This window comes from Lissotriton helveticus, chromosome 4_1, assembly GCF_964261635.1.
Source record: "Lissotriton helveticus chromosome 4_1, aLisHel1.1, whole genome shotgun sequence".
NCBI classification, from domain to species: domain Eukaryota; kingdom Metazoa; phylum Chordata; class Amphibia; order Caudata; family Salamandridae; genus Lissotriton; species Lissotriton helveticus.
This window is the reverse complement of record NC_136063.1, coordinates 582,202,645-582,229,178: the sequence shown is the minus strand read 5'-3', so window position 1 is coordinate 582,229,178 and position 26,534 is coordinate 582,202,645.

Sequence of the window (26,534 nt, the reverse complement as noted above, 5' to 3'; positions counted from 1 at the left end):
AACTTACACACACATCAACCAACCGGTACCATATTAACCTCCCATGTACAACATATCAAACTTACACACACAACATCAAGAAACCGGTACCATATTAACCTCCCACGTACAACATATCAAACTTACACACACAACATTAACCAACCGGAACCATATGAACCTCCCACGTACAACATATCAAACTTACACACACAACATCAACCAACCGGTACCATATTAACCTCCCACGTACAACATATCAAACTTACACACACATCAACCAACCGGTACCATATTAACCTCCCATGTACAACATATCAATTTTACACACACAACATCAACAAACCGGTACCATATTAACCTCCCACGCACAACATATCAAACTTACACACACAACATTAACCAACCGGTACCATATTAACCTCCCACGTAAAACATATCAAACTTACACACACATCAACCAACCGGTACCATATTAACCTCCCACGTACAACACATCAAACTTACACACATAACATCAACCAACCGGTACCATATTAACCTCCCACGTACAACATATAAAACGTACACACACATCAACCAACCGGTAACATATTAACCTCCCACGTACAACATATGAAACTAACACACACATCAACCAACCGGTACCATATTAACCTCCCACGTACAACATATAAAACTTACACACACATCAACCAACCGGTACCATATTAAGCTCCTACGTACAACATATCAAACTTACACACACACGTCAACCAACCGGTACCATATTAACCTCCCATTTACAACATATCAAACTTACACACACATCAACCAACTGGTACCATATTAACCTCCCATGTACAACATATCAAACTTACACACACATCAACCAACCGGTACCATATTAACCTCCCACGTACAACATATCAAACTTACACACACATCAACCAACCGGTACCATATTAACCTCCCACGTACAACATATCAAACTTACACACACATCAACCAACCGGTACCATATTAACCTCCCATGTACAACATATCAAACTTACACACACAACATCAACAAACCGGTACCATATGAACCTCCCACGTACAACATCAAACTTACACACACAACATCAACCAACCGGTACCATATGAACCTCCCACGTACAACATCAAACTTACACACACAACATCAACCAACCGGTACCATATTAACCTCCCACGTACAACATATCAAACTTACACACACAACATCAACAAACCGGTACCATATGAACCTCCCACGTACAACATCAAACTTACACACACAACATCAACCAACCGGTACCATATTAACATCCCACGTAAAAAATATCAAACTTACACACACGTTGCTGCCGGTCACGAGGAGCAGGAAATACAGAGAGACCAAGAGAGGACTTATCAAGGTCCGAAATACAGAGCCAAACTTTTTCGGGAGAAATATCTTTGAGAGGAGACCTAAATATACGTGAAGAAGCGAACATCACCGGCTGCTACTGTTCTCCGTGCTTAAAGAAATAAAATAAAATAAACGAAAGGACTTGATTTGAGACTCTTTATGGACTTCTACCAACAAAAAAAAGGATATTGATCCATTACACACAGTTTGAAAATAATTGCATTTATATACTGATTTTCTTTGGAGTTTGGGATAATAGTTACAACTATTTGGTGTGCTTTGGTGTATTTACACACATCAACCAACCGGTACCCAATTAACCTCACACGTACAAAATATCAATCTCACACAAAAAAACGTCCAACTAGTACCATATTAACCTAACAAGTACAACATATCAATCTCAAACAAACAAACGGTATCACATTACCCTAACACATACTGCACAGGTACCCAACTGCAGACAACACCGTTTTACATGGCTGAGTGTATGATACTTCGAGGTGGCAAGATATAAAACACCGACAAAGTAACCAAATAAATAAATACATGACAAAAATAACAATAGCAAAAACAATAATACTCTTACTAGCAGAGGCTTTGCATTTCGCCGTAAATTAAAAGGACATAGGGTGAACAGGTCCTCGGGACTTGAAAACCTTGAGAGTGTTTCACTCATGCTGTTCTTCCTACTAAAATAATCACTGTTATAGTGACGATGGCACATTTCAGGAAATATTAAATAGAAAGTATGGTGTTGTTATACTTATTTGTAATGTAATTGAATATTGTTTTTTTTTTTACAGAGTCTGTTTCACAAACTGTTTTGTGCACCATAGTTGAGCTACATTTCATATTGTAATTCATGGAACTGGATTTTGTTAATTTTGCAATCGTAATGTTCATTGATGATGGCAGGAAAGGAGCTGGCGTGGCTGATTTTCCACGGTCATAATTTACTGGTCAGAGCCTGGAACAAAGGTGTTCTCTGGGGTGGGTCATGGGTTGGCCAATGAAAGGCTTGGTTGTGTGGCCCTGCAAGAAAACATTTCCAGTGGAGTTTTCCGCGTTATGTGCACACCTAAAACCACTCTCTAAAGAGGCTGACGAGAGTAAGCGGGGTGGACAAGTTTCCCTAACATCGCACATTTTTCAGAGGTCAGAGGTAGGTGTTTCTCCTCTGGAAAAATATTTTCCTTGCGGGAAAAGCAGAATGTATGCGCGAGTGCGCTTTGCCATCCGAGTTAGGTTGGAAAGCTGCACCAGAAGGAATACAGGAGGCGCAATTCTGGAAATATACAATATTTGTGAAGACCAGAAAACTACTCTGAAATAGACTCAGCCAGTAGTAGTAGATGCTCAATTTTTGCTGCAAAGGCTTTATAATCACTCCCAATAAGTACAAATTTTATTTAACAAAAATACACTAAAAATATGGAACCAACATGACCCCATTTCACCGGGGATGGGAAGAGGTCACATAAACTGGACTATGGCACGAGTGTCCTGGGAGGTAACCTGGACTGTCCAAGTCCCGAAGGAGAATGGGGGATTCACAGTATACCTGTTTCCCTCTTCAGATTAGCAAAATTCTGAACATCGTTTTTTTTTCTTTTGCTCATCAATTTTACCATTTTACCCTGACGGAGTCCGTGCAGGGAAACCCGCTGGGTCCGTGTGTAGTTTGTGCATGACATGCTTTCGTGGTTTGAATGCAATTTATGCACGCTGCCTTTTACCTCAGAATTGATATCACTGGGGCACTCAGAATGATGCCCAAAATGTTTTTGAAGAGTGTCCTTAAAAGTACCCCTTTAACAGTTAGAGTACTCTTCAGTTACTACTTGTTTATTGTTATAAATTGATAAATGCGAGTGTTAAAAAAAACCTACTGTTTATTGCAAATTCGGAGATCTTTAGATGCCTAACGAATCCGTCTATATGTCTGCCAGAACATTCTATGGCATTCCAGAGTGCAGTACAGTACAGTAACCACACTGTGCGTGGCTGCGGCATCGCTTGCACCCGGGGGCTTCACAGGGCACCCCGAGCAAGAAAAGCACACGGCGGCACCGGTCACGGCGACAGAGGGACACATCGGACACTGCCTAAGAGATGCTCCAGTCAGAATCATTTTACCTATTAATCTATGGGCTTTACTGCTTCTGTTGTAATGTCAATGCATCGCGTTCGTTGTTTGTGTCTGTGTGTGCTTCAATTTTTCAAAATACAGATGTTAGGCTTCAATTAAAAAGCGCCTATCGCCGCCTTTAAATTGCCTAATTTGGCACCCGGAGGATTCATCTCCTAGATTCCAGCTCAGTGTGATCTAGGGCAAATCACTTCGGGCCAGAAGCAGATATTGTGTTTAACTTAAGTGTGCTAAACCAACCACGAAAACCTCATCTCCCCGCACCTGTCGGCATCTGCAGTGTGTACAACGACAAATGTGATAATAGGATGAACTTTCGGCAGTAATACATTTAGGGTTAAGTGAGGGAGGGTGGGTGTTTCCAGGGGAGAGGTACGAGAGAGTGACCATTGGGAGGTCGGGAAAACCAGTACCTCTGAAAATGTACCTGCATTCATTCACGTACCTTCCCAGTGGCGCTTCCACTCAGCTTGCGGACATACCACTCCTAATGGTTTTAGTAAGTCTGCACATGGCGGTCGAGAACTTTACGTTTCATCGTGGTGTACAGGAAAGGATTTATTTCTCCAGCAGGAAAAATAAAATATTGGTGGTGGAGAAAATCAAAAACGTGAAAGGTGCTGGTGGCGCATCAATACAAGTACAGTCTGCAGGAGAAGTGCCGGGAGAAGGCGTTTACATCGAAGTACAAGATTGTAAATCTCCAGAAATCTGGAAGACTGGATAAACAGTGGGCATAAGCCTAGGGTTGTAGTATAATTGCGACTTTTTCAAGGAAAGGATAGTGAATGACCCGATCTACCCCGCTTCTCAGTATCTTCAGAAATGTGAGGTTTTCAGAGACACCTATTATTAGTAGCAGTTTATATTTTAAAAACGTGACATTTACAGGTGTATAATGAGATAAACAGTCAGTTGTAGAAGCAGAGCCTTGTGGCAATAGTACCCTTATACGGACGGGGTGGTCCGTGTGACAGGCGAGTACAAACCCATAGACTACTACTGCCTGACCTTCGCACGCCTTCCTGGTAGCGACATCATAGCGTCAGTCAGGGGTGCTCAAGTGCACGGAGCCCCCACAGTGTTCAGGAAGGGGACTCTGTCCCCCCTAGCCCGAGAAGTGTCACCAGAACAGCAGCTGCGTCTGTTCCCAAACACTGGGGCTTATTTACAAGCCCCGTGCGCCGCTTGTGCGTCACTTTTAATATGGGAAACATTGACGTACAATGGGGCTTGGGAATAAGCCCCACTGTATCCGCGTGTTACCTGGCCTCGGGTGTTTACGCCTCAACCCCACCAGCAGCAACCCCTTCATTTGTGGGAACGGTACAAGAGGGGTTAATGTTTTACTCCCGTATCTGAGGAATAGAGATCTTGACACCACTCGACCTTATGTTGCTTAACGGACTGCAAATGGGAGACTCATTTCTGTCACATTCTGCTTTGAAACTGGCTAAAGAACACCAGCAGAACACAAAAAGTAAGCCCCAAATTACGCATGAACAGCAAATGTAATCTTAAAAAAAGACATCAGAACATTTCGCTTATTTACTAAAATCCGCTTTGAGATGTAATTACCATGTTACAGGTCTCTTTAGAAAATATTGCCACTTTTGGCATTTTTTTTAGCTTAGTTACAACATTAATATGTGGGGAATTTACCTGTGGTTTTAAAAAAAATAAAGTAAAAACAAAAAATGTTCTTTGTGATTATTTAAATTCATTATTTTTGTAAAATATGTCCTTTACGGTTTAAGTGAGGATGATTATAAGGGCATGACGTTACTTCACGTGAATGGCATATGACACTATTTTCCTTAAGGGAGGCATCGGAAGTTAATATTTCTCCTTGTGCCACCGTCTAACTCGCAGATATTAGGGTGTACGCAAAATTTCAAAGCCGCCAATCTGCGAGCTGAACTGCTTTTCAAACATAAAACCCCTCACAATAGCGTGTTTCCTCAGTGCAGCAAGGTCGCGCAGTTGTTACTCTGAAAAACTGGGAAAATAATTCGTTTTAACACTACTTATTTATTATTAAACATATTCACATTTAAAGTGATACATACATCCCAAACGTAAGTAGTATGCCAAACATCCAAAGTATAAAAAATAATCAAAGAAATAACGGAAATGTCGAAAGGGGTCGGAGGTCGTTTATTTCAAATAAGTATGTCCGATAAAAAAAATAAAAGAAGCGTATGGGTGAGTACCTTAGAACACAAACTGAACAGAGCAAGCACATAGCTTTCTTTCCGTACAATCGCTTTTAACCTGGCACGTGCCGCAGGTCAACCTCTGCACAGCGCGGCGACAGGAGCCGGGATTCTGCAGGAGCCGCTTCGTGCCAGCACAGCCCACAGACCGGGGTTTAGCGACCAGCCTGTCCATTCCAGCTTGTGTTCTGCATTTAATGATTTATTCGTAATTATGTTCTGCATTCTTTCGTTTTTTTCAGAAAAAGTGCTGGCAGATAAAGGAAGGGCTTATGATTATGAATAAATAGTACTTAATAATTAAGACATTAAATAGAAAGTAATTAATATGTATGTCGATTTGGTGGGGAAATATGTCTTTCTTGCGTTATGTCTCAAATGCTAACTCAGTGGAAGGCTGAAGGTGATGCAACGCCACAAACAGATGAAACATGTAATGAAAGTGTAATTCAATGTAGTTTCTAGGTTGGCAGAGATGGTCAACTGTCGGAAGCGTCGGGTCTTTAGTCATAAATAACGCACGAGTGGGAAATACACACATACCACGTGTAAGGTATTAATAAAATACGTGCTCTCTGCTGACAATCTGCAGTCCTAGGACTGGGTTTGCAATGCATGCTGGGAATGCACAAATGGAATAAAGCAGATAAAGTGGAACTTCCCCCGGCTTCGTGGACTAAGGCTGCGCCACAATAGCCAGACACTAACCGACCATCTATCCGTTGGGGCTGTGTGTAGTGAGTGCAGTGCACGTCATGTTTCCTGTACACTGTTACAACATGTTTGTCTTCTGTGCCCAGTGCCAGCTCACATTATAGGTATCCAGGGGGACACTATTGAAGGTATGTTTCTCTGATTAGCTACATCAAATGTCACCATTTCAGGTGTGCAGGTCCGTGTCACATTTGCTGAATTTAATGCAGACAATGTAAATAAAAATTTGCCCTGAAGGGTGTTCTTTGGAGAACCCAATGGTAAGCCCATGATAAAAACAGGCAAAAGCTGACCTAAAATCTATTTAAAAGTATTAAAATACTAATTCAATTTCCACCAAACTCCAAATTTGTAAGACCATGTGGATCCCAGAACTCTAATCAGTTTTGATAACCATTAGCCCAACACTTAACCAATTCGAGTCAAAACATGGCATTTAATCCTTCGATGCAATGCAACGTAACTTTAAGCACAGGTGTGGTGGCGGGGCCATTGTAGAATTCAGACCATTTTCAGTGGAAAAAGTATCTCTGTGTGTAGATGGATAAACAGTAGAAACATAAATAGCAGAGGCGGAGAATATTAGAATAGGAGGCTGAAAGACAAATAGGGAAGCTTGCAGATAGACTGGAGAAATAAAGCGATGGAAAGACAGAGATACATTGAGATAGAGAGAAAGAGAGATAGATAGACTTAACACACAGATAATATTGGGTAGCTTGTGAGACTCCTCAGACAGACCCGCCATGCTTCCAAAGGAATAGATCACTTTTCTTACCGGCATGGAAACCTTAGACCACTGCTTTATTCTTAACCTCTTTTTGAAGGTTATGTATATTTCAGAACTTCCCTCGATGGGTCTTGAATCCTTGCTGTGTCAAAAGCTTCGGACTCTGGGAATAGGTGAGAGTCTGTTGGCCCTTTTTACTGATCTGTGTATATCAGTAGCAGCCGGTGGTGGGAGTGCTGCAGGGCAGTCACAAAAACCAAAACTAACTAAGTCTGCATACAGGACACTGTATTGCCCTCTCTATCATCTATTTTCCCTTTAAAACTTGCCTTCTCTGCTAGTCCTACACTCAGTTTTACAAGAAAGGCAAGGTCAGGTGCATTGTTAGGTCTGTGTTCTCAAAAATTCCATTGCGGATAAAACCCATAGTCACAGTATGTATGAATGTGGTATTTCTATAGCAGAAACCAAGTCAAAAGGCAGCTTCAGTAGACTTTGGGTGAGCCAGTCGCTTATCATTAGTTTGCTTTCTTGTCAATCTCGTTTGGTTGCTTCTTATTCAGTGGCTTTCCTTCCTCTTCTTGCGCAATGCCTTCTTTATCTCTCTTTTGATTCGAGGACTTGTATCTTTACATTGCTTACATTTACGAAACATTACTTTTTGAACTATATGGGCGTACACACGCCTTCTTGCTCTCTCCCTTCTCTCGGTGCTTCCTCCCACTTAACATTTTTAGCTTCCCATGCTTTCCTGCGCTCTCTGTTAGAGGTGGACCAGCCAACAAATTAACAGTGTGAGCCGAGGGTCGGCTTTGGCTTTGGCTCTAAGAGCCCGAGCACGAGCCGAGCCCATGAAATATTTGGCATGTAAATCATCTTTCTTGCATCCTACTTGCACACATCCCTTGCATACACAGAACCGCATCCGGGGATGAGCCTTCTCGTACACTGCTCCTAAAGCAAGGAATGACCTACCACTACACATCAGAGCCTCCTCCTCGCTCCTTGAGCTCCACACGAAGCTGAACAGCTAGCTCTTTGATTTGCCCCTCCCATCCTAGGCAAGGTCCGACCCACACCTGCCAGGATACCCTTCCTGGGTAACATAACATTAAATAACATGACATGACATAACATAACATAAAACAAAGAGCATGTTAGAATATTATACCATCTTCAGAAGTCACAAAGCTGTGTTTCTTTAACCCCTTGGCCGCGGCGGTAATTCCGCCGTGGCGCTGGGGGGGAGGGGGGCCGTGCGGCGCCAACATGCTGGTGACGGAACCACTCCGTCACCAGCCACGGGTGGGCTGTGCTAATGACGGAGTGGTTCCGTCACGGCCCCGCCCGCCTAATAGAACGTGCCACGCAGGTGCAAAATCAACGCCGCGCAGGCGTGGTGGCCGGGCTGTGACGGCCGAGCCCTGACGGAACCACTCCGTCATTAGCACAGCCCACTCGTGGCTGGTGACTGAGTGGTTCCGTCACCAGCATAGAAGGGGTTAACATGCCTTAGCGTCTCAACTTCGCACATCAGATTATTTGAGTAGTATTTATTAAAAGTTCGAGTTTTTAAAAATGAACTGAGAAACATTCCTGCCACGGCAATGATATTAGTGAACGAATAGGCGAGTCACTTGTCATGTGTACCCTATATGTGGCTTAAATTCTTATTATAGACTATTAAACACAAGATAGGGTTTTGGTACAGTGGAATCATGAACTCGCAAATGTGAGGTGCTCTCATATCTAATAATGAACAAAAAAGAAGGCACAGGGAAATAAAATATTTGCCTAGGATCACACAGAAAGCCAGGTTTCATGTCAGAATCTCAAGTTTCACACTACAATTCAGCCACTAGATGGGTATCCCTTTCTCCTATCAGACGTTAATGCTTTGTCATTAATTCTTTGAGGGTGAGATTAGAGCATGGTTGACAGGCAGAATCCACATTTTGGTATTTTCACATAGTGCAAACCTTGGCAGAGGACGTAAGTGCATTTCACAACATCACGCCGCAGACGTCGCCAAATGCCATTGGCAAAGCCAGTATTTCCCAAAAGTGAAACATTATGGCTTTGCCCATGATTGCTTTTCTTTTTTACTGGTACTGAACAGAATTAGCAAAAAAAAAAGACAAGACCATTTGGCTTTGTCAGTGCTCGTTTCATTATGGCTCTTTTGCAGTTGACGACTTTGTCCTTTTTTGCTGTTCCTCAAGAGCCTACAATGGTTAATTACTGATTTTAAAAATATTGCAGCTCTCATCTGGCAAGTAAGGCCTGGGATACAGCCAAGTTAATGCTTTCAGGTAAGAAAGAGTGGAGGCAGGTCTGTGTACTGGGAGGAGTAGCCATGTTTGGGTTTAATGTTTAATCATACCCCTGGCTTGCCACTACCCCTTCATCTCGGGCCGACATGGGCATAGCTTCAGGGGGGTATTTGGGGTGTTACATCCCCCTAAAAAATGCATTATATAGTAAATAGTTGGGTACAGGTTCTTTCTGTTGGATTCCACCCTGGATTTTGACATGCCCACACTGACAAAAACAGGCATTCTTTTTCTCGTCTATGCCTTAAAACCTGGTTAGTTTGAAAACTATTGTGTGTTTAGTACCCTTAGCAATCCGCACACCTCTTTTTCCACTGGCTCTTAAGCCCCCCTCGTGCCCTGCTTCTAGTAATATATTTTAACATTATATGCCAGTGTGATTGCTGGGAAATCTGTAGCTTACACTCTCCAATCTTACTGACCAAGCTACACCTCTGGTGGCCTGGTGTAAGCCTGTATCACTGCTTAAAGCCAGATGGGTTACTAAGTGTGCGCTGCTGGTGAAGGCCTACCGAAGAGAAACGTGAACAGGCTGACACTAATGCTGACATTAAGGGTGTGATGTTATTTCGCAAGATGTAAAACTGCTGAATACTTGCCCAGGGCCTCGTAATGCAGTCCCCAGTGGAAGCCAAACATCTGGAGTTAAATGTACATTCTGCCACTGGCCTCAGAGCAGTATTTCCTGACATAGGCTTGAACTGAAGTGCTGTCTAATCATGCAGCTCTCGTGACAAACCTCTGGAAGATTTTTATAGTCACTGGCACTTTAGCATTTAAATCATATGGTTTGGAGAATTTGCTAGGGAGAGCTGAGCTCTGGTGGTTTACATCAAACTCAAAAGCCAAATGAATGACTTTAACTGGTGCCCGGGTAGGCAAACTAGTGTTTAGTGCATATTTTCTTTCAATAAAAAGGAGCTTGGTGACTAAGAGTTAATCCACCCTGCCTTGACAAGCAGGCATACCAGTGTTATCAATTTTTTTTTTAGTTCAATATGTTTATTAAGATTTTAAAAAGATAAAAGCAGTTAGATACAATTCATAATGATACCGATAGGAAAAATCCACAGGTGCATCAGAGTATATCATGAATAACAGAGAAATTGCCACAACTCATACATCTTAAAAGTAACATAAAAATCATGGAACAGAGTGGCATTAGTGAATCAGAGGAACTCATAAACGGTATCATTATATACAAAATAGAGAAAGAAAGGAGAAAGAGAAAAGGGAACAGAGCAGAGGAAAGGAAAGAAAGAAGAAGACAGAAGGAAGAGGAAAGAAGAAAAAGAAGAAGGATCTCTCTTGATGGCGCAACAAGACAAGACACTACAAACAACAGTTAATCAGACGTCACAAAGGGGTATTGGTCGACCAACCCCCTTGAGGCCAAATCCATATAGTTATCTAAAGTTCTCCACACATTTGAAGAAATAGAAGGAGTGAGATGAGCCCTATCTACAGAGGAGTGTGCACTTCTCAAGAAGGATACCCACGCCCACCATGTGTGATAAGAAACGGAAGCACAGTGTTGTCAAATTTAGGAAAGAACTTACCATTTTGTTTAGAGAAGTATAAACAAACATGAATATAAAATAGCATAAAGTGTAGCTTTACTAGGCGCTGCATTAGCACCACAGCCCTCCTGATATGGGGGTGCCTGCTTCAGACTGACACAAGGGCAGGCACGGTCAGACCCTTCAGCAGTGAATTTAACATCCCCTGTGAAAAAGAATGGGCAGGCTTGTCTCCTTCTGAGGCCACCTTTGCTGCTGCTCTCCACGTGTTGTGACTTAACATTGTGATTCCAGTCATAGGTTTGGCCATCATTACAGAATGCCTCAGGCCACTATGGGCAACCCGTAAGAGGCCATGGAGCTGCACTGTGACATAGTGCACATTTGCTGGCTTGGTAACTTCTTACTCCTGAGTGTCATTAAAGTATTTTCCATGCGCTGATACTTTAAAATCGAACAGCGGATTTTAGGACACTTAGGGGAATATTTACAAGGGCATTGCACCTCCGCAGCATGAATAAACCGCTTTTCTACGCATCCTTTTCCCCCGCAGGGAATTACAACGTGGTCGTTACAATGACCCCGTTGTAACCACGCATGCCATTACCCCATAAGTCGTAACAATGACTTGCGGAGGGGGGCGCTGGATGTTGGAATAGTATAATTTACTATTTCAACTCCAGTCTGTCCGGACTGTAGGGAGGGTGTTGGATTTGAAATCCAACACCTTCTGCCCCCTCCGCAAGTTGTTGATCTGACTTGCGGAGTAATGGTATGCGTGGTTACAACGTAGTCGTTGTAACAACCGCATTGTAATTCCCTGCTCGGAGAAGTTTTTGTGGAGCATCACTTTTTAGGATGCTCTGGTGGCGCAATGCCCTTCTCCATGTTTACAAAGTGGCCTTAAGCCACTTTGAATGGCTTAACGCCGCTTTGAAATATTGTACCCTTCATGCAGGTATCGGCATCAAAGGGGCATGTAATGGGTGTTGCTGCAGGCGTTCCACCGCAACACCTATTGCTTTTTAACGCTGCCCTAGATTTATAAGAAATGGTACATCTGAGGCAGAGCTCAAAACTAACGCCATACAAAAGCAGGCATCAGATTGGCGCACTGAGGAGAAATACTTGTATTTCTCTTCGTTTTTTGCTTTTTCTATGTGTGCTGCAGAACTGCATTCTGCAGGACAAATAGATGGAACAAATTGCCATTAATGATTGTTTAAGTGCAGGAAGGTGCACCTTCCTGCACATAAACAATCATCGATGCAACACAGGCACCCTTGCACCATGGCATAAGGGTGCTTGGGTTGGCGCTAGACAGCTTTTTAGAGCTGGCACAGGGGTGAGCACAGGAATGGGCCGTACTAATGTTAATACTGTGCATCCCTGTGTTTTTTAAATGACTAATCTCAGCACAGCAGAGTTGCTTGTGCGCCACGCCATTTCATTGTAAATATACCTCTGTGCATTTAGGGGTTCCGCTCTGTATGAACATGAGGGAAAGGAGGCGATGGCAGCGATCTCGATGCAGTCGGGTGAAATGTGGTAATTATGTGTATAGTACCACAGCTCTCAGTAAGTTGTGGTGCACCGCAGGATTGTACTTCTTTTCCAAAATAATGGAGTCTTCCATGTCAACTGAATACCATTTCCTGATAGAGGCTGCATTACGAGTTTGGGGGGAATTTTAACTGGGAGTTTTGGGGACATCAGTAAATTTGCCGGGTGTTTAGGATTTCTGGGCCAGTCGAAATGTAGGCCAAAGACTGCTCAATCTCCATCATGAGTATAATTGTGACTGGTCAGCGGTGGTGAGTGTGACAAAGGTACAAGGTTGGAAACGGACAGATGGCTCAGCCTGCATGGTGAAAAGTCTGTGCCTGAAATGTCCTGATCCTGTGTCACCCCTCCTTTATCCTGGTTTGAACAACTCATGTGGAGAATCTGTGGTTAGCAAAGGGATGGGGATGACAAGTTTGGTGATAATTATCACACCCTCGCAGCTTTCCTTTGATAGATTCCAGCAGGCCAAACCTGCAGAACTTTATCCCTTATTTACAAGTTGAAAACACAAAATAGGAGGCATTTACCACAGCTGGTAAATAACTCACCCCAGGGTAATACATTTCCCTGGTGTGGCCAACTAGTGATGGGGGCTTATGTCAGTCCATCATCTGCTTCAAGATCTGCCAAAAATCTCTCTGTTTTTAAGTGTTGAGCCCAGAGCACGTGACAGTGAGGATGAGGGTCCCAAGATCTTATTTCGCTCTCTCATTGCAGTATGAAGATCCGAGGGAAGAGGTGTGGTGCCGCAGCTAGGGCGACTGACTCCGGAATCTGGGGATAACGGTTCAATCCCCGGCACCGGTGGCAAAGTAGCCAGACGCGCAACACCCATTGGGCTCACGGGGCTTCAGCCCCCCCCCGTCATGCCTGTCAGCCCGGGGTGACACAGCTTCGCGGGCTGGTGAGCATGTAATTGCAGCCCCGCCCGAGTACTTAACAGGTCTTTAAAAGACCATTTAGTTGTAAATGAGGCTTTTGTTGTGTGGTCACCCCTTCTCACAGCCCCTTTGTCCATGGTTGGAAGAATTAGTCCCCCCCAAAATATTTTCAGTCCCCACCCCGAAATTTGGCTCTAGTTGCCCGCCTGAAAGTAGCCCAGCACCTTGTGACTCTGGGCAATAGCTTGCTTAATCTTCCAGACGGCCCCCAGCGCCTAGAGACCCTTGCTGGTGATTGTGCGCTTTACAAATGTGGATTTATTATTATTATTATTATTATTATTATTTGGAGCACTGTCTAAGATATGGAATATATTGCCCAGTTTAGCTCTGAATTATATTGAGAAAGCCTGTGGAACTATGTAGCCCGATTCAGTGTCAATGAACAAATGCACAGCAGATGAGAAAAAAAACCCGAGGATACTTGAGACTAAACTCAGGAACAAGCTTACAAAATCTATTTGTGATCTCTGTTTTAATGACTGATTTTAACTACCATTTACTTTTGTTGTGTATTGATATTGTGTACTGATATATGTTTGTTTAATTTGTAAAAGCACCTAGAAATTGCTTGACTATGTGAATGCTATACAAAAAATACAAAAAAAAATTAAACACTACAAAAATAATTGAGCGGATCAATGCACTGATAATACGTTGAACTGCCTCTTTTTTCTAATAAATCACATTGTATGCTAGTGAATGATCCATGTGATTGCGTGTTCAAATATCGACTACAGAAACATTACGATACCAAAATATCTTGGCCGAATAATTGAAGAATAAACTAGCAAGAAGTGAAGTATATATCATTGAGTGTAGGTTGGATTTACTTAATTCCACATACATGTACCATGACAACATATATACCTTCAATGTATCTTCATGGTACATATATATGCGTAGTTAAGAATAGTAAATCTATACTTATGTATACATACTTACCTTGTGGATATTTTGGTTCTCAATATTTTACCACAATATTCTGGTTGCTTGATATTGTGGAGTTGATATTAAGGTGGGATACTATGTATTTTTATTATGGTGTATTATAAAAGTGAAGGCTAACAAATGGATGAATGGATAGGCGGACAGGGATAAGAAATAAAGGTAGGATGATTGGTTTGGGTGTGGACAGAGAGTTGTGGATGGATGGAAGATCTAATTTTAATTAAAAATCACTGCACTTCAATGTGTCCGGCAAAATGCAGCTGATTACTTATAAATACTAAAACGTGAACAGAAGGGGTTCAATCTGAGCAGTGAGGTACAATCCCAGGGCTCAATTCTCAAATCAACATCATCAACCTTGATGGGTACAACATCTTTTTGCATGAGTAAATTCCCATTTTTGATGCTATGAACTGGGAGTGGGAGTTTTACCTTCACAAGTAGCATTGATGCACACAGAAATACTGTAATACAAATTTAGGCTTGAGATGCACCCCCCCCCCGGCAAAAGGATATTTTGCTGTTTGGGCACTGTGTACTGGCAACAAAGCCATTTGAGGCTATTTGTTGAAATTTGTCATCCTCTCGTGACCATTTCTGGTGGCACCATAGGCAGCTGCCTACAATTACGCAATTATAGCACAGGCCTAGTCCTACCTGAAAAAGCAGATGACGTTCAACAACGTTGTAAGTTTGCAGGTTTTCAAAAACACTTGCAAATTTAAACCATCTTTGCATCACTAAGACAGAGGGTGCAGGGGAAAGAGTTTCTCGACCATGGAGAAAGAAAGCTTTCACTGTGAATAAAACATTAAAGAAGCAAAAAGTGCAAAAGCACCCATGCAACACATTCCCCCATATAAAAATCACCACCAGGTGGAAATTCCTTATGTGCAATTTATATGCATGTGGGTACTTTAAAAAATCTACAACTTGTGTTAATTTCCAGGATTACAAATGGAGTTGTTTGAAAATTTCCTCTAAACATATGGGAGTAATTGTGTCGGAAAACGTTGCTGACTTTTCCCCTGGTCTTTGTGAGTCAAATCTTACTGTACAAACATGCCAGGGCGCTCGCTCAAGTGGATGACTTGATGGATGGACGGATTGGATCGGGCTTTTGGGGGGATCTGGATGGATGGGAAGGTGGGTGCTTGGGATAAAAATGGAAGCATGGAGGCTAAGCGACCCCTATAAAACACTAGTGTCTATTATCCTTGTTCATATTATCCTTATCAATATTATTGTCATTTATAATGAGGTTTTCAAAGCTAGCATTCAACTTGTGAATGATGCTTAGTGCAGTCAGTAACCACATGGTTCAGGTTTATCCTTGAGTAACAAGCCCCTCACTAACCAGGGTTGGTTAGTTGGATTTGCTGAAAGCTGCAGGTAGTAACCACATGGTTCAGGTTTATCCTTGAGTAACAAGCCCCTCACTAACCAGGGTTGGTTAGTTGGATTTGCTGAAAGCTGCAGGTAGTAACCACATGGTTCAGGTTTATCCTTGAGTAACAAGCCCCTCACTAACCAGGGTTGGTTAGTTGGATTTGCTGAAAGCTGCAGGCAGTAACCACATGGTTCAGGTTTATCCTTGAGTAACAAGCCCCTCACTAACCAGGGTTGGTTAGTTGGATTTGCTGAAAGCTGCAGTCAGTAACCACAAGGTTCAGGTTTATCCTTGAGTAACAAGCCCCTCACTAACCAGGGTTGGTTAGTTGGATTTGCTGAAAGCTGCAGGTAGTAACCACATGGATCACGTGTATCCCTTAGTAACAACCCCCTCACTAACCAGGGCTGGTCAGTTGGATTTGCTGAAAGCTGCAGTCAGTAACCACAAGGTTCAGGTTTATCCTTGAGTAACAAGCCCCTCACTAACCAGGGTTGGTTAGTTGGATTTGCTGAAAGCTGCAGTCAGTAACCACAAGGTTCAGGTTTATCCTTGAGTAACAAGCCCCTCACTAACCAGGGTTGGTTAGTTGGATTTGCTGAAAGCTGCAGGTAGTAACCACATGGATCACGTGTATCCCTTAGTAACAACCCCCTCACTAACCAGGGCTGGTCAGTTGGATTTGCTGAAAGCTGCAGTCAGTAACCACAAGGTTCAGGTTTATCCTTGAGTAACAAGCCCCTCACTAACCAGGGTTGGTTAGTTGGATTTGCTGAAAGCTGCAGGCAGTAACCACATGGTTCAGGTTTATCCTTGAGTAACAAGCCCCTCACTAACCAGGGTTGGTTAGTTGGATTTGCTGAAAGCTGCAGTCAGTAACCACACGGTTCAGGTTTATCCTTGAGTAACAAGCCCCTCACTAACCAGGGTTGGTTAGTTGGATTTGCTGAAAGCTGCAGGTAGTAACCACATGGATCACGTGTATCCCTTAGTAACAACCCCCTCACTAACCAGGGCTGGTCAGTTGGATTTGCTTGGAGCTGACGACCGGAGGCATGATATCGGCCACGTCTCTCTGCCCTGTTCTTCTTTGCCTGGTTTTCTACTCTAGAAACTTTTGTTCACTTTTGACGGACTCGACAAATTATGAAAACAGCGTTCCTGACTGGATATTTGGTTCAGGCAAAGCTGGGCACAGAGGGACTCCTGACTCGCCCGGTCTGCTTTGTATCCCATCATCCCACTCTTACTATCTGCTTTCCATCAGCTCCCACTCACTTGAACTCACTTTCTACTAACTGCCTCTTTTGTTGAAACACTGTGACCTCGTCTGCCATCACCTCTCCTTTACTCAAGGGCCTGAAGTGTGAATCACTGATCCTGCGATTTACTGTTGTTAACATCTGCGTACCATAACGGTAAATATTGAAAATCTGCCAATTATATTTTCGTAGCATGATATTTAAAACTCAATGTTCTGGTACTATAACCACCCAGGACATGCAATGTATGGATGAATCTTTCATGCATGTATTGGAAATCAAAAGACATCGCCAAATGCAGGGATCACTTACCAGTAACCTTCATTACTCCAATTCTCCCTTCCCACCCTTATCAGTGAGGCGGCAACCAAAGCTTCAAGTTGTCAACTCGGTCTCACTGACCAAAGCGCTAACAGCCCAAGGACCACTACACGCGGGCGTGGGAAGGGTCCGGCTGGGGCGGGAAGGAGGGTGAGGACACAGTGGACACAGAAGAAGTTTGATTGGAAATTGTGGCCGAGAGATCATTCCAGGAAACTGGTTTGCAAGGGAAAGCCCGCAGATAACTTTGGAAACAGGCCTGGCACCTGGTGTTAGGATTTCAGTGTGTGGTACTGAGGCTGCACTGAAAGTTATGCCGCTCTCAGGTCAGGGTATTCACCGCCTTCACATTCAGTTGATGGCAGATACAACACTGACAGGGAGGGGACAGAGAGAGACGCGGCCATGGGGAGACTCAAGAGAAACAAACACTGAAGAAACCCTGGACGACCTTCAGGGTCGGAAGGTCAATGCGCTGGGAGATGAACTCCTCAACTAACACCTCGACGGGCATTACAATACATAATGTGCCAAATTTCCCCAGAAATGTGAGTGGCTTATTTACAAGCCCCTTGCGCCGCCGGTACGTTACTTTTCCTCATATTAAAAGTGACGCACTGGTGGCACTAGGGGCTAAGTGTTTTGTAATTTAAGTTGGTGGAGAAATCTCTAGTTCGGTATATGCTAATCTAAAAAAAAAATCCAGAAGTGATATACAACAACAATAGATTCTATATAACAATTGAAGTGTCAGATTTGATAAAATAACCCTTTTTCTAATGACACAGCTCAAGAGCAGAGAAGTTATCAGTTTAAGAAACTTGTGAAAAACAGTGTCTCTCTTCGTTTTGTGAAGTGTTTTTAAGATGGGAAAACAGTCAAGAAACGCATTTGCATTTTGAGATACAATTGTAAAATATATGGCTTATTTTAATTATAATAACATTCAAATGACGAAGAAGAAAGCCAAAACGAGCAACTTCAGAACCAAGGGGTTTATTTTACGGGCCACTTGCGCTGCCGCTGCGCCACTTTTAATATGGGATCAAATGACGCAGCGGCGGCGTAGGTGCTTGTAAATAAACCCCCAAGTCTCTTTCATGCAAAATGTTATTTTATGAATAGGAATTACATTTTATATAAATATTTTATATTTCTATAGGTGTGAAGACCACCTCAGCGCAAAAAAAATGATGAACTAAAGTTTAAATAAGCGATAATAAACTGTTTTAATCCATGAAGTCGACGTGAGTGAGACCTAGTGCGGGAGACTTATTCACATCCTCAACAACAGTTCAACCGTAAACCGGTTGCTTGCTACCTCAAAAAGTAGTTGTTGCTATGACGTACTCCGTGTTCTATAACCTACATATGTTTCTGCGCAGCCTTCCTTCTTTCAAACTAGAGCCAACGAACAAGCAAGCAGGCGAGGGTGTTTCGTCTGAGACCAGGGAAGAGGTGCATGGGGACACCCACGAAACTGGGGCGCTTTTTACAAGCCCTGCGCCGCTCGTGCGTCAGTTTTCCCATTTAAAAAGTGACGCACGGGCGGCGCAAGGGGCTGTAAATAAGCCCCTGGGTGAGGGAGCGCTTGGTGATTTACCTCGCAGGTGGCGCAGCGCTGAAGGTCCGGCGAGGTCCTCTGAGGAAGGTTTCTGTGCACGAGGAGCTGACGGTGGTGACAGGCACGCTGGTGACAGGCACGCTGGTGACAGGTGCTCCAGCGAATGTCGCTCGGCGCTTTCAGATCCTGGGCTTGGAGGTGTAGTTTTCTTTTTAGTTTTCTCTTTTATCTTCCCTTCATTTTCATTTGGATTAATATTTGTCCCATTTTTTGTAAAAAAGAAAATCTGTATATATGTTTTCCTTTTTACTCCTTTTTCTTCATTTTTCCCGTTTCTTCGTTAATTCGTTCCTTTTCATGTAGATATTGGGCCCCTTTCTTCCTTTAGTCCTTTTCTCATTATATGTTATTTCTTTCCTACTCCTTTCTTTCGTTCCCTTCTTTCTGTGTGTACCTATTCTCACTTCTTTTTTCCCTGAATGGCCTTCCGTTTCTTTTTATTTCTTTTCTTCTTCTTCTTCTTCCCTCTCTTTCTTTTCTCCTTCCCTTCTCTAATAGTCTCAGTTTGCCTCGCCCCGTTCCTTGTCAGTGCTCGGTCATGGGCATCCGTCCCGTCTCCTCAGCCCCGCTCAGAGCCGTGCCTTGAAGTGCGCAGTAAGTGTTTGGAAGTTCAGTAGACCTCGCGGGGCTGTGCCCTCTTTCACGGACTGACTTCGAGTTGATAGAAGTCTCCCCGCCCCTTCTTCTCCCCTCTTACTACCCCCCCCCCCCTACACCCGCAGAAGCAATTAATCAAATCTTTGACACACAGAAGGCTGCTGGGCTGACGGCGCTCAGAGGAGCCTTCAGGCTGTCACCGGCGGCGGCCACAGGGCAGGGCGCAGGGCCCAGGGGAGCCTGCCCCTGGCACAGAGGCCAGGCGACCGCAGGGGCATTGCAGCTAACAGGGCACATCGACTTATGCACGGCCACGGCCCTTCGCGGCAGACAATCACCGGTCACTTTATTAGTATGACGCACGTTAAGGGTTATAGTCAGGGCCTTTGGAATTATGCGACAGAAGAGGATCAAGTTATGACGCAGGGGCGATTAAATCTTGTGGCAAAAAAGTAAATTATGCGGTGTAATGCTGCACATGATTTTACTGTATTATTTTACATTTTTACACATGTTTACACTTCTGGGCCAAGGTTTAGTCTCATTAGTAAATGTTTTACACCCAAAGATAGCAATGAGCAACAGACAAGTTCAAGTGTAGCTTCGTTTTCAGTAACAGAAATTTGTTTTGTTAAAATCCACAGATTATGCAGCAGGTGATGGATTATGGTGCAAAATCAGCAAATCCACAGTTATGTGGAAAACAGCACAGCCACATAATTAAATAATTCCAGAGCATAGGTTATAGCGTAGCCAGACTGTTTGCAGTCTCAAGTGGAGTTAGTAGGCTCCATCTGCATGGATCTGACTGCCCAGTTGATTAAAGAGTACACTTTTTAGGCCCGACTGGAGGTCTTGAGAGACAAGATGGCTGCTGATGGTTGACGAGAAAATCGTCAACATACAACTGACCTGCCACCTCGAGGACAACGACATCTTAGACCCGTCCCAGTCTAGATTCTGACGAAACCACAGCACAGAGACAGCCCTCATCGCCGCCACAGACGACACCAGACGCCAACTGGATAACGGCGAAACATCAGCCCTCATCCTCCTAGACCTATCAGCCGCCTTCGACACAGTCTGCTACCGCACACTAAAGACACATCTCCAAGAAGCCGGTATCCAAGAGAAGGCCCTCGACTGGACCACGTCCTTCCTCTCCGGCAGAACCCAAAGCGTCCGCCTCCCACCCTTAAGCTCCAAAGCCACCGACATCATCTGCTGCGTCCCCATGGCTCATCTCTCAGCCCAACGCTGTTCAACGTCTACATGGCTCCCCTTGCACAAGTAGCCCGCCATCACGACCTCAAAATCATCTCCTACGCCGACGACACCCAGCTCATCCTCTCCCTCACCAAGCACCCGCACACCGCCAAAACCAACCTCCACGAGGGAATGAAGGCCGTTGCCGACTGGATGAGGAGCAGCCGCCTGAAACTGAACTCGGACAAGACGGAGGTCCTCATCCTCTGACCCATCCCCTCAGCCTGGGACGACTCTTGGTGGTCGACCACGCTGGGAACAGCACCGACACCCACCGACCACTCATGCAACCTAGGATTCATCCTCGACTCCTCCCTCACCATGTCAATGCAGGTCAGCGCCGTCTCCTCCTCCTGCTACAACACCCTCCACATGCTCCGCAGGATCTACAAGTGGATCCGACCGACAAAAGAAGAACAGTGACACAGGCCCTCGTCAGCAGCAGACTGGACTACGGCAACTCACTCTACGCAGGAATCCCAGCCAAACACCTGCGTCGACTACAACGCATCCAAAACGTCTCTGCCCGACTGATCCTCAACATCCCCCGCCACAGCCACATCACCCCCCACCTGAGAGACCTACACTGGCTCCCCGTCGACAAAAGGATCACCTTCAAGCTCCTCACCCACGCACACAAGGCACTCCACAACGCCGGGCCAGCCTACCTGAACAGCAGACTCAGCTTCTACACCCCCACCCGCCAGCTCCGCTCCGCCATCCGTGCGCTCGCCGCTGTTCCCCACATCCGACGAAAGACCTCCGGCGGCAGAACCTTCTCCTACCTCGCCGCCAAGACCTGGAACACCCTCCCGACCCACCTAAGGCAGACCCAAGACCTTCTCACCTTCAGAAGACTCCTAGTGGCGTCACTAGGGGAGTGCGGGGGGTGCGGACCGCACCGGGTGTCACACCATCATGGGGTGACACCAATCTGGTTACGGGACCGGGTGTAATAATCAGTAGTAATTTGAGGTGGATAGAGGCACGAACAAGAAAAACCCACACGAGGTTCCTGTCTCTGAAAGACAAAGATTTAATTTCACAGCCTCGTACTTTTTAAAATTCGTGTGGAAATGACTTCTTATTTATTTGACATTGGACAAAGTTCAGTGTGAGATTGTGGTGACAGGTTGGACTGGAGAAAGCGGCAATGTGAGAATGGGACAGAGTAAACGGGCAGAAGAGCAGATATTGGAAGTGTGTGTGTGGGGGGTGCAGATAGGCGCAGCGGCGTCACTATGAGGGTCAGTGAGTTTCTCCGGACCGGCACGGGGGAACGCACCAATAATAACCCAGGCTGCTCTTCTTTTTACTTTGTGAGTGATGCAGATGATAGTTTTTGCGGGGTTCATCATGAGTGCCAAAGGGATGCCCTGCTGATTTGCCTTTGAGTTCTCCACGCTGTTAGCTTTCTGACTGGAGCGCGTTGCAGTTTCTAAGAGTGGTTCACAGTCTTCACACAGTTTTACTTCAAATGTGGGTCATGCCATGGATGTAATTCAAAGATGATTTCTTTGGTCTGAAATGGGTTGTGACTTGTGAGGTGAGCAGCGAGATCGATGTCAGCTTTCTACATAGTCCCTTTGGTGATTCTGGACTGTCCCTGGAGCTGCTATTTTACTTTCTTTTTGTTTTTCCCCACTGCCTTTAATGGGTTGTAGTTCTTGCTGGAAATCAATGTCGTATTTTTCTGACATTTAATTCCAAAGTGCAGCATCGGGAATAAAAGTTAAAAAATATGAAAAATAATTAACTAAATAAAGTAAGACAGACTAGTGGTAGCAAACTGGCAAGAATGATTTTATTCACACCCAAATACATTTAGCGCCACTTTTACAGAGGTTGCCAGTGAAGCGCTATTTTTGTTGTCTTGGCATTGTTTTCACTGGGCTTGGAACTAGTGCACCAATCCTGGAGGTACTGCAATGTGAGGATTCAAAAACAAAATTTGTACTGCTGCTCTGCATCTAGAGATGTTGTCTTTTTTACCATAGATACTGCTAACGTTTTGTAAGGATATAAGCAATGGCCATTGAAATGGGTCCATTCAGGGCCCCGAGTCATGTCCTTAACTTTTCAGGCAAAAGCACTCATTTCTGAACACTGAGTGTAAAAGCGTTAAGGTAACCATGTTGCTCCTGCTTACATTTCACATGGTTTGCAAAATTTTGCATTCCCTTTGATTGTTTGCTTTTTCCAGGATGCTATCACTTTTGTTTTGTAGGCCACATATTGCTCTTCCTGCCTAGTGCGTAATTGAGCCGCATCCAGGTATTTGTAGCGCAGTGGCAACAATTGGGTTGTAGTTGAAGGCAGTCTGAGTTTTTCTCAGTGGGGCACTGCAGAATGGTGTTCAGTGGGGGAGAGGATGTGGCACTATGGGCAGAGGAGCTGCTGAATTTGGAACTGGGGAACCAAGTTCAACCAGCCTTAATAACCAGTGCCTCCTCCCTGCCCTCCAGCAATTTTCGGTAACAACAAAAATTTCATGATGACTCTGGTGATTAATGTTCTTCCTAGAGAGAGATCGGAATTTTATCTAATGGAAGATTTGACTCATGGAAAGGTAGCTCAGAGGGTTAATGTACCTGCTGCAAAGAACATGTACCATGCAGATCACAAAGTGCACATAATTATGTAAATAGGCCAGCGGGTGGTGGGCTACTGCTTTTGTCAGAGCGATCCTTTTGTTACTTGCAGTTTATAAGTTAAAATCCTAACATAGAACATTGAGATATGTCATCTACTCCGCAGCAACACAAGTCACATTTTTTCTTAACTTTTGATACGTTTGAGCTACAAACAATGTATTAGTTGAAATGGTCACATCATGCTGCAAATCTTGCATTATGAGGCAAATATGGCTGAGCCATTATTATTTAGAAAAGTTTTGAAAACTAGGATATTTAGCCATTCATGTTTGAACTGCTGTTGTGGAAAAGGGAGAAGTGCTGAATGATGACAGGAACTCCATGGCTCGGAGAAAAATGACTTGTGCTTCCACATTTTATCGTATTTGGGGACATTCTGCTATTAGAAGCATATCCCACGGCCACTTTCTGAATACATTTTTCTGTCAATAACTCATTATAACCTTAAAACAATTTAATATGTGTTGAAAAATGCTTTGTTTTTGACCTTTCTGTCTCCCAAATTTTCTTGGGAGGGGAGAAGTTCAACCCCCCAAACTCCCCCTAGTAGTGGTTGCTCACTGCGCTTGCTCGCTACACACCATGTGGGGGCTGGTCTCACTTTTACTTTGTTCTCTCTCTGATTCACTACTTGTGTCTATTTTTGATGCTCTCTGAAAGAATGTCTATGGGTACAAATGACTGGGTGGGTAACCTGGTGCTCTTTTAGGTCATCATCTACTATTTGAAGTGCTTTGAAAGTTGATACAATTTTAATATGTAATGAAAAATGTGCCGTAAAATTCACTATCATGGGACCTGGCACTGGCAGCCATCTGTAATTTGAAATGTGAAGACGACACAAGGGGTGAATCTGTGGCGCTATCATTTTTCAGACCATTTACTTCTGTCACTCCCATCACAGTACAGTAAGGGGGGCAGGGCCTATATTTGGCTGTCCTTTATTGGGCATTTATGTGCTATTAAACTGAGACCTTTATTTGGAATAGCTTGTAAGAGCAGCTCCCCCCGATGTCCAAGCCTGGGTGGGAGGCTCAACTACGGTGTCATTGTCACACGACTCCACCATGGTGGAGAGCTGCCTGGCAGAAACGCATCCACCAGTTAAATCTGGTTAAACCGCCAGGTTCGCCATGAAATGAGGGGGAAGCCGTCTCCTCTGGGCTAGCAGGGCTGCTCCCTCCTCAGGAGCAATGATTATAGACTTCGCTATCCCCTCAAATAGGGGTGTGACAAATTAAATTTACAAACGTTACTAAGGATTCTATAGGATCCCGTTATTTTCCAATTGTGTCCACTGGCAGACTTGAAGCGGAGGAGGTCCATGTGGTAAGTTGTGAGGGGGTGACACCATGAGTTACCCGCACCGGGTGACACCAACCCTAGTGACGCCTCTGAAGACTCCTCAAGACCTGGCTCTTCGAGCAGTATCAGCACCCCCGCTCCTCAATGCCTTGAGACCCCCACGGGTAAGTAGTGCGCTACACAAGTACTCTGATTGATTGATTGACTGCTAGAGTGTGCGAGTTGCTTATGGAATTTTGGGGCGACACTAAAGTGTTTGCCTTCCTGACTCAAAAATCTCACAATATGGTAAAAATTATGTGGCAGTAGTCAGGGGCAACAGGGAGAAATGTTTATGGGGGACACCTCTGCTTCCAGATATTTGTAAGAGTTTGAGGATTTTGATTCGGTCCTTGCGGTTATCGTTTCTCTTGGTGCAGATGGTAAGCCAGCTCGCTGCATTCTTGGCCTTCTTAATATAAAATGTGTACTTGTAAGGTGCATCTTCACCACCTGGGGTATCTTGGTGCTGAATAACAGATGTTTATGGTTACTCAACTGAATAGTATTCGTTTCATCGACTTCAGAAGGAAGAAAGACTGAGTGTGCCTTGCAGGATTCAAAACATCGAGGATGAGCTCAACACAAATTCCTAGAGTGGATGAATTAGTTCTCTGAGCCACCAGAGCCAGCTTCAGGAGCTCTGCTGGTTGATTCATAGGCCTCCAGGGAGGGCACTGCTACTGCAGTGCTTAATTTGTAAAAGAGTGAGTGTGGTGCCCAAAGCTCCGCTCAGAAGCCAGGGGTAGGTGCTATAAAATGTTGATCCAGCTCTAATCTACTACCAGAAAATCTCTGCCCCCTTATCTAACTCTTGCAGGTTCCTGCTTTCTCTTTTTGTCACGTTTTTTCGTCTTTCTCTTCCTCCAACTTTCCAGTTTGTGTGTTTTTCCTCTGATGCAGAAAAAGAAGTGCATGAGTGCTGGTGGCCCCGAACAGCAACCACTGGCTCAAATTAAGCACTCCAGTATTCGTCAAGGTGTTAACGTGTTCAGCACGTGAAACCAATCTGATGTGATCTGCAGGTGATGAAGAGGGACAGATCGACTCTGCAATGCAGATTTTCTCTCTGAGGAAAAGAGAGATTTAGATTTATTAGAGTCCTTGCAGATTTCATGGTCCACATAGATTTTGGACAGTTTGCTAATGTTTCACTGACTTTTTTTGAAATGTTAGAAATTATCTGCAAAGTGTGCAGAAACATCCAATCAGAAGGAGAAATGAGTGGAATGGTGGATGTGGAGGAGTTGTGGCAGCGGTTAATATAAACCTGCAACCTTACAGGCTCTGCTTAAGATATTCATGTGTTTCAACAGCAGCTCCTCAGGGATGAGCAGTGGGCACCTCATATTCAGTCTCTCACACTGAGGGACGGGCGGATCACGATTCAGATGCAAACTCTTCTTTTGAACCCTATTTGAACGCCCCAGAGGTGTTTGTCCACATGATTTTCACCAGATGAAATCTAGGTTCGTACCACTCATATCAGAGAAAAAAAGACAGTTAGCAAGTTACCCCCCTTTCCATGGTTCAAAACTCAGAATGTTGTGCAAATTGTGCGCCTGTTAACAACACCCCACAGTA